Consider the following 9,379-nt stretch of genomic DNA (forward strand, 5'->3'; position numbering starts at 1 on the left):
AGGATTCGGTTTTTCTTTGTGTTTCAAGCCGCATGGGCTCCTCTCCTTACCTGCAGGCAGAGAGCCACGCTTTTCGCCGGCCATCAGTGCAATACGGTCAGGAGAAGAGAGGAAAACCCAATAGTGCACTAAGCTATATGTAGCTCTGTCACAGAGAAACCCCTGGCGTGCTCCACATTTCACCATTTAACAGAAAATATCTAAAGATGAGGTGCGAGCTCTCAATAAGCCCTGTGTGTAGCTTCCCCTAAGGAAATGGTCTACTCATGTCGGGGGTTTTTCTGGTGGAAATATTTCACACATTAGTGAGACTTTTGTACACAAAAAGAGCAGATTTTAAAGAGTTTGCAATACACTCCAGACTGGTCCTGGTCTACGCTGGATTCTCTAACATTGGATAGTTGAGTTTTATCCTAAAAAGGAAAACAGTTATGTGTATTCACAGAACAAAATGCCCAAATAATTAAGGGACAGTTATTTAAATATTGAAATGTGCAATCATCACCAGGATCAAGACAAATTTTCTATCATCCAAGCATGTATGGTCCTTTGATACACTTTCCAGCTTGTCCTTTCTTCAAATTCACGTGAATGAATATACACTTTTTCTATCTAGCCATTATCTAGCAACATTATGATTTTTATATATGTTATTGCCTTTGTCATACTTTAATTTTGGTGTTAATGATAATGGTGTAATGATAAGTATCACATCATTGTAAACTAAAGACAAATGATAGATATTTGAGTAATTTTGATCTGCAGCATTTGAGGAAAGACTCATACAAATGCCATTCTACTAGTAATTTGTGGATATGTGAATAAATGTCCATTGGAGGAAAGGGAGCCATGGACCAAAAAAACAAAACACACACACACACACACACACACAAATTCTGCAAGGAAAGCAAGAGCACCGTTCTTATATCCTAGAGGGGCTAGAACGGAAGAGTGGAGAGGAGCAGTGAGGCAAGTCAGAGAAAAGTGGAATTTTTATTGCCACTGAAGAGTGCGTCCTCCTCCATCATTCCCCCTCTCTCGAAGGCCCTCCCAGGGATGGATGGGCCGACGGAAGCGACGTTAAGAAGTGGTCCCGTGCGCAGAGTTTGGGCTCCTGCTGGACCAGCTGTCAGGTGTCTCTTCTGGGTAAGAGCGGCCCCCACAGGATACTCCTGCTCCGCCGTGGGAGAGACAGTAACTTGGCCAGCTCCGTGAGCCGCGCACGGCTCTGGCCCCTCAAGGAGGAGCAACGATTCCAGGCCGCTGAGCCGGGCCCGTCGAAGGGCTGAGCCAGGAGCACCCGCACAGGAACCGGTGGCCTGCTGCCGCAGGTTCTCTCTCCTCTCATTGTTTGGCAAACGTGGATCCAGCTCCCTCCGCAAGCACTGGAGAGGAGGCCGGGTCATTTCCGTGGGCTGGGGGTGGGTAGTGGGGTGGCGGCTTCCTGTCGCCAGGAACACAGCGGGAGTGGAAGACGAGGAGGGAGAGGAAGAAGCCGGGTGAGAGGCGAGGAACAGCTGACTTGCCGCGGCAGGGACGGAGAATGCGCGCTGGACCCGGGAGCCTGAACGCGAAGGCTGGTCTCGGGCCCCCATGATCCTGGAAGGGGTGCCTCCTTCCGACTTGGCCCCAAAGGGAATGTGGAGCGGGAGGCCTTCGGGCGACGTCCCCCATGATTTCCCACCAATATGCGCCGCGTGGCCTTTCTTCTGTTGGTGCCCGCCCGCCAGCCTGCGAGAAATTCCCGGCCTGGTGCCGAGCTCGATGGGCGGGGTCCCGGCGCGGGAGCTGCCACAGCCACTTCCGGCTGTAGGGAATGAGCAGAGTGTACCCCTGGCACCTTTTGGACGGACAGGAGGTGTGGTGCAAGAAGCAGTTACATCCAGACACTTCGGTCACGAAATAGGAGAGCCAGGAGGATGAGAGTGGGGACCCGATTTCCCAAGCAGGGCTGAAAGGGGCACCAGGAGGGAGAAACGCGCCTGACCCAACCAGCCTCGGTGTTCCCACACAAACACCAGCACTGCAGAGGCCTTTGGCTCCTGTGGCTTGGAGCTGTGAACCCGGTGCCCGCAGGCACCTTATAACGTAGGCATGAGGTAGCTGCAAATGCTTGTCATCAAGGTCTGGAGTAGGAGATACACGGAATTGGTAGAATTGTCAATCCCGTGGGATCCTGGATCCACCCCAGGACCTTCTAGAATTGGTCCTGGATAGATTGTGGGTCAGGTCCCTGCCCTGGATGGGAGAGGAAGGGGAATGTGTGAGGGAGGTAAGTGTTCAAACATGACAAATGTGAGTTTGTGTGTGTATGAATGTGTGTGTGTGTGTGTGTGTGTATTTGCATGATGGGCTCTCAGACAGGGCTTTTTAAAAATGCTATCTAAAAAATAAAATAAAGTAAAATACCATCTAAAGGAAGCCAAATACTATGGAGGAATCACTGGAGATAGCCTTGGGAAGAATGTAATTCAGAAAATACCAGTGCAAGCTATCTATGCAGACTGTCCCTAGATCCAGTAAACACCCATTGCAAATAAGGGGAAACTGTGTTGTAAAGATTTCCAAGAGTCATTTTCACTCAGCACTTGACAGGTGAATTTCCTGTGATCATGGAGTATGCTAATACCCTCATTCCTACAAGTATGGGAGCCTAATGGATTCTACTAGGAGCATTTTAGAAGTATTTTCTATGCATTGTCATTGATAGCGCCCAAGAATATTTTGATTTTGAGAATATGTCACAGATTTTTTATTTTTTTTTAAAGATTTTTTTATTTATTTATTTGACAGAGAGAGAGAGCGAGAGAGGGAACACAAGCAGGGGGAGTGGAAGAGGGAGAAGCAGGCTTCCCGCGGAGCAGGGAGCCCGATGCGGGGCTCGATCTCAGGACCCTGGGATCATGACCTGAGCCGAAGGCAGACGCTTAACGACTGAGCCACCCAGGCGCCCCTATGTCACAGATTTTTTAATTAAAACTAAAATTCTAGAGCTCATAGAGAATTTGGGAAAATACATTCACAATATTTGGCACAAAGATTTTTTATAGAACATAAAAAGCCATAAATATAAAAGAAAAAATGAACCTAAAAAGATTTCACCCAAATTGAACACCTGTACTCACAAAAAATCACCATGTGAAAGTCAAAAATTAAGTCACAAACTGAGAAAATATTTTAGCTATATTACTTTAAAATGTCTCAATTATTCAAATACGTGAAGAATTTTTATAAGTCAGTAATTTAAAAAAACTAAACCAAATAAAAGTAGGCAAAATATTTGAATAGATTTTCTTCATAAAGTAAGATATCTTAATGACCAAAAGTTACAAGAAACATTCTTGAGGGTGCCTGGGTGGCTTAGTTGGTTAAGTGTCCAACCCTTGAGCTCAGCTCAGATCTTGATCTCGAGGCTGTGAGCTCAAAGTGTGGAGCCTATTTTTAAAAAATATTCTTGATATTTTTACTTATTTGGGAAATACAAATTAAAATATAAGGAGATAATATTACCCACCCTCCAGCATGGCTGTATTTAAAAGAATTAGTACACCAAATGCTGATAAGAATGTGGAGCAATTGCAACTGTAGTTACTGGTTCAAAACTATTCTCGAGGACTGTTGGTGATTTCTAATAAAGTTAAACTCATACCTACTCCATGACTCAGCAATTGCAGTACATTATCAATGCACAAGTACACAGAAAGACTGGTACAGAATATTCATCAAAACACTAAGAATATTCATCAATAACACTAATTAATACCAAATAACACCAAAGTTACTCCAATAATACTGAAATCAAGAAGTGATGTACATGTCAATATGGATATATTTAATGAACATAATGTTGCATAAAAAAGGCAAATGCAAAAAAATAAGCATTCATTTATTTGAATTTCAAGAATAAGCAGTAGTAACCTATAGCAAATAGACCTCAAACTAATAATTAACTAAGTGAGATAGGTTATGAATTACCTGGAAAGGGGCTCAACATACACTTCGGGGATGATGGCAATTTTTCATAACTTGATTTGGGTGATGATTACATTTGCCCACATTCAACCAAGTGTGCACTAAAGATCTGTGATTTGTACTCTGTGTGAACTATAGTTCAATAATTTACTGTTCCCATAAAAACTAGCGGAAGGCAGATGGAGACAAGCCGGGGTAGACCATGACATCTTGTTTGCATTTTATTGTAAACTCAAAAACTGGTTCTCATTTAGTGTTACCCCTCCCTCCCACACGCACACTGATACCTGAAATATCTTTACCAGAAAAAAGGCTATGAGGACACTATTTCATTAGTGAAAGCTATAGGCCAGTCCCCTTGAAAGGCGGTATTTCATCTTTGGGGATATTTTCTGCTCAGTAGGGAGACAAGGAAACTTGGCCGGCCACCGGAAGGTTTGTGCACTGGGATTTACTCCTCTTCTGACCGCTTCCACTGTGGGGCCAGCGTGTATCCTCTGTTCCGACTGCTGCTAACTAAGGTGCATAGCTGGTGCTGGGATTAAGAGCAACCCAAAAAGACTGGTCAGACACTACCCTACTGTACTTGGTTTGAACCGAGGTTGCTCCAGCCACAAGGGAACTAACCACTATACAGTGACGATGCACCACGGTCCTGCTGGGAGCCACTGCACTTACTATAATTTTTTGATGTAAAAATATTCATACTTCTTTTGCTGTTTTATTCTTGGACACCTACAGATAGATGTCCGTGCCGTTCTCTTTCATGCTGTTCTCCCTTCCTCTCCATTCTGCTACATAATAAAACAACTTTCATATCTCAGATCCGGGCCGGTGCCTCTTCACAGATTTCCTAGCAGTCTCTTCGTCTCGTCCATACTTCTTTCTTTCGCTCCTTTTCACGTTTCCTCTTTTCCCTTGATCTCTTTCCCGCTTCTCCCCTCTCCCCCCGCCCTTACCCCGACATCCCCTTTCCCTTTATCTTTCTGGTTCCCACCAGAGTGACCAGCAGTTCGGAATCATCCAACGCAGGGGGTTCAAACGCAAGGAACACGTCGCGTCGACTCCTCCTCCTGGGTGTTCGGAAGCTTTGGAGCCTGAACGGTGGTCCTGCAAAGGCGGTGGCTCCCCTTGGCGTTGAGCGCGTGCTTGCTCTCTGTTGGCAGGAGGGTACAGGCTCCCGTAGTCTCTGTGGCGCAATCGGTTAGCGCGTTCGGCTGTTAACCGGAAGGTTGGTGGTTCGAGCCCACCCAGGGACGTGGTGTTTGCACTTGGAAAGTCTTTGTTGTGTGGTCCTTCCTTCAAAAATGTCGAGACCTCACTTATTACCATTCTGTCCTGTGCACCTCCTTTACGGGAAAGCAAGAACAATCAGTGTTGTTCTCTGCCTCACTTTCCATATCGTGTGTATTAGTGTTTATTTAGCCCTCTGTGTATCAGGAGTTAGTTGGACAGTTAGGTAGTCAGGACCAGGGTCCCCAACGAGAAAACATGGAGTCAGGACAGCTAAAATAAAGAGAGCACTAACATCCTGTTTTGCAGCTTAGATAGGACATTCTGCTTTGTAGCCCTTGCAGAAATGACTTCTGCAAAAGGTCCTAAAATAAGACAATTAACCACAAAGGATTTGTCAATATCACGGGCAGGGGGCAGTTAAGACATAAGCCCCCAGATGTCAGCAAAAAAGGACCATCAGTACAGAGACATTAACCTAATAGGTAGGCAGATGTCTGACCAGAGCCCTGATTGGCACCACTCAGCACACCCTGATTGCTTAAGATAGTTCTGCAAAAGAGCTCATAAAACCCCCTAAACTTAGAAACCCCAAAGGAAACACACTTGCCCCCCCGCCCCCAGGAGCTTTATACTCTTGCTCAATAAACTATGCTTTGCTGCCCACCACTCTTTGTCTGGTCTACCTCTTCATTCTTAGAATCGGTGTGACCAAGACCCGTGGACACTAAAGGAAAAGAAATCCTGAAACAATATTTTCCCCCTTTTTAGTTCTTTCATGCATAGCTTGGTACAGATTTGTACTACTCTTAATATTTATCCCTTTTCTGTCTACTACACTGCTGTAACTGGAATTTACTTTTATACATACCCTGAGAAGACTTGAATCCATTATAATTAGCAGTATTTAGTCTTTGTGTTAGGGATTCCTGATATAGCTGGTCTCATTTCCACCATATCATGTATTTAAAAAAATATTTTCCTTATGTTTTTCACTAGACTGGTTTACTTAGATAGAATTCTGTTTTTCTATAGCGTTTAAAAAATTCCACTTCCCTGATTAGTTAATATATTTTTTTAGATCCTGGGTACATAAGATTAAGTATTATGTTCCTTAGTTCAGGAAACATTAACATGGATGCTCTAACAAGGTTCTTTCATATTTGTCTTTCAGTTATTTTCTGTTTATCCACACCCATTCCCCTTTCCACCCCCAGAAGTTTACACTCTCTGGGGTTCACCATATGTCTTTTTATTCCAGTATCTCTTTGTATATGTAAATAAGGTCATGTCTTTGAAAAATATACATAGTGTCCTTGGCTGTTATTTTTTTAATTGTGGTAAAATACAAAAATATATACTTTTAATTGGTATGGATATGGAATATTGTTTCCACAAATCCTTGGCTTGAGATCCAGATAGGGATTTAGATTTATTTACTTTGGCTTTGTCATGGAAATGAACCTGTTTTGCAATTTTGCTCCAGAGTGAGGGAAGCTGAGCAGTACCCTTAGGAAATACTTGAGATAACATAATCGTTTTCCCAAGTCAGCCTGCAGAGAAGATTCAAGCGCTAGAAGATAACAAAGGGAATTTTAAGGGATTTCCTGATATAAAATCCAACCTGAAGTGGGGATTGCTGGGCGCTTCCGGAGGGAACCCTGTAACTTTATGGCCTCTTCAACCAGCCTACGAGAAGAGAAACGAATACTGACTCATAGTGGGCCCGTTGGGTAGTAATGGCACTTCTCTCAAGGTTCCTGAGAATCACAGGTGCAGCTATTGTTACCCAACGTCGCCTTTTATCCTTCCGTTAGGAGGATTAACTTTGAGGGAAAAAGGCTGTTTCCGCCCGGTTTCGAACCGGGGACCTTTCGCGTGTGAGGCGAACGTGATAACCACTACACTACGGAAACGGGACGGGTGGCGGGTCTCGGGCCGGAACCCTGAACACCTTCGCTCGTGCCACCAACTTCTTTCCAAGTGCGAAAGGCCCCCGGGAGCCCCCGCGACGCCTCAGGGAAAGGGACCGCAGCCCCCGCGCGGCGCCGCCTTAGGCTTCCGCGTCTCCCCGCAGGAGGCGAAGACCCGGGGGCCCTCGGCAGTCTGGCTCCGGGATCCGCACCGAGCGCAGGGTTTCCAGATCCGGAACGACGGCCCCGGTGCAGAAGGCGCCCCGCCGACTCCCCAGCTCCCGGAGGGGGCCGGTCAGGGGCGTCTGAGCCCCCAGGCGCCCCCGCCGCCCGGCCGTGGGGTCACCCGCCCTCCTGAGCTGTCGGCGGCCCCTTTCACCGCGGGCGCGGTCGGTGCTCTCGGCTCGTGGCCGCGGCTCGGCGCCGGGAATCCTCCCAGGAACCGGAGGACGCGCCCTCCCCGGCCTCCCGCCTGCCCCGCGGCGCCTCACCCGCGCGCTCTTCCTTCGCGGGCGCCTGGGCTCTGCGCTTCTGCGCCGTCCTCTCGGCAGAGGGGGTCCTTCCGATTCCTGCCGCTGTCACTTATTCTAGTCGACTAATTTAAGTCCAACATTTTAATCACAGCTTTCATCTTTTAGCAGGTTCCGGAGCAGAAGTTGACGTCCTTAGGGCATTTGTCTGTTTGAAGATGTCCAACATAGGCCAAACTATGTTTTCTGGCCTGTATTAAATTCACTTGAAGATCAGGCTACCAGGCGGAATATAGACCACAAAGGTTTCAGGATTTGCCTGAATGTGGAGGACCTGGGGACAGCCCATGCAGATTTCATGATCACAGGATTTCTCTCTCATTGGTCTTGAGATTCTTTTTTAGGGACAGTTTTATTTCAGCTTCTGCAACACCCAAAACATCTTTTTATTTGCCTTTTTAGTTTTCCTGCTTAACAGGTCTTGGAGTGTAAATTGTAGCAAAGAGGTAAGGATAGTTTTCAGAGAAAGGTAATGTCTGAAAAGTTTTCAGGTTTGCCTCTGCTAAAGAGCAAAAATGCAACTGAGTAACTGAAAGATCTAATGGGTTTATTAGACACCAGACCGAGGTGGTTGGCCTTTTTCAACTCTGGCTCAAACTGGAGACCAGGGCAGGAATGGACCATATCACTCTCATCAGTGACAGAGGGCAGTTCCAGATAAGGCAGACTTCTAGGTAGCTTTAGATCAGGAAATTTCATGAAATTTTCCCCCTTTCTTTCCCTTCTTGATTTATCTCCCTCTTTCCCTGCCCAGTCAGAGAAGAAGATCCATCCATCATTTTTCTGTTTGTAGGACACTTTGGGGTCCCTCCTGGACAGAACAAAGGGAGCAGTTGCCTTTACTTTACAGGAGTGTGAAGGACTGCGGTCACTGGGGAAACCATAAACTCACTTCGAGTGCACCTGCGCCTCTCAGGATCCTGTCATATTCCACTAAAGTGCCACCCTGCAGGCTGAACAGGAATGTGTGGGATTCCTGACTCTGCTAGAGGAGAGGAGGCACAAAGAGGGGACAGGCCAATAAGAGGCTGAAGTTAAGGACAGAGCCAAAGAAAAGGTGAGAAAACAAGCCAACCCCACTGATGAGATAACCAAAGGCAAGCTGAGGGGAAAAGGCAAACTGGCACATCCCAAGGAGGGATATATGGGACATTCCTCAAGCACTAATGACTGCCCAAGAACAAAGAGAAAACAAATGGTCAACTGATAAAGATCACAGTCATGCAGGACATGAAACTCCATCAGTTTGTTACAAGAAACTGATGTTACAACAAACTAAAGTTTGTTACAACTTTACAAGAAAAACACGATCTTAATAATAGCCAGACCTCCAGGAACCTATAGACTCAATTTCCTGGAGCCCTAACATCACCTTCCCCTTCACAGGATTAAAAAACAAACAAACAAACAAAAAAACCTATATTATCAGTCACTCCTCACAGTTATAATGCAACTTTTTCTGCCCACAAGTCCTATGCCTGTGCGTTAATAAAACCACCTTTTTGCACTGAAAACGTCTCAAGAATTCTTTCTTGACTGTTCAATCTCAGACCCAAACATCAACCACATTACCCAACCATCCTGCGACTAAGTGTCTGGAACCTAAGACCTTGAGCGAGCCAAGGATCACTTGTTTAAATTGATTTCTCCACTTTTATCAAGAGAGTTGTTTGCTCTAATTCAGAGATCAAGAAAGAGGATGATAGTGTAGACCAACATCCATACTTGACT

The 9,379-nt window shown here is 45.8% G+C and overlaps 2 non-coding genes across 2 annotated transcripts; one reads left to right on the forward strand and one right to left on the reverse strand.

The window, feature by feature from the left end:
• The first annotated feature begins 5,157 nt into the window (after positions 1 to 5,157).
• Positions 5,158 to 5,231, forward strand: TRNAN-GUU. Its single transcript has one exon. It is a non-coding gene; the product is annotated as a tRNA-Asn (tRNA).
• A 1,817-nt stretch (positions 5,232 to 7,048) lies between these two features.
• Positions 7,049 to 7,121, reverse strand: TRNAV-CAC. Its single transcript has one exon. It is a non-coding gene; the product is annotated as a tRNA-Val (tRNA).
• Positions 7,122 to 9,379: the final 2,258 nt, after the last annotated feature.

This window comes from Phoca vitulina, unplaced genomic scaffold (assembly GCF_004348235.1).
Source record: "Phoca vitulina isolate PV1807 unplaced genomic scaffold, GSC_HSeal_1.0 scaffold96, whole genome shotgun sequence".
NCBI classification, from domain to species: Eukaryota; Metazoa; Chordata; class Mammalia; order Carnivora; family Phocidae; genus Phoca; species Phoca vitulina.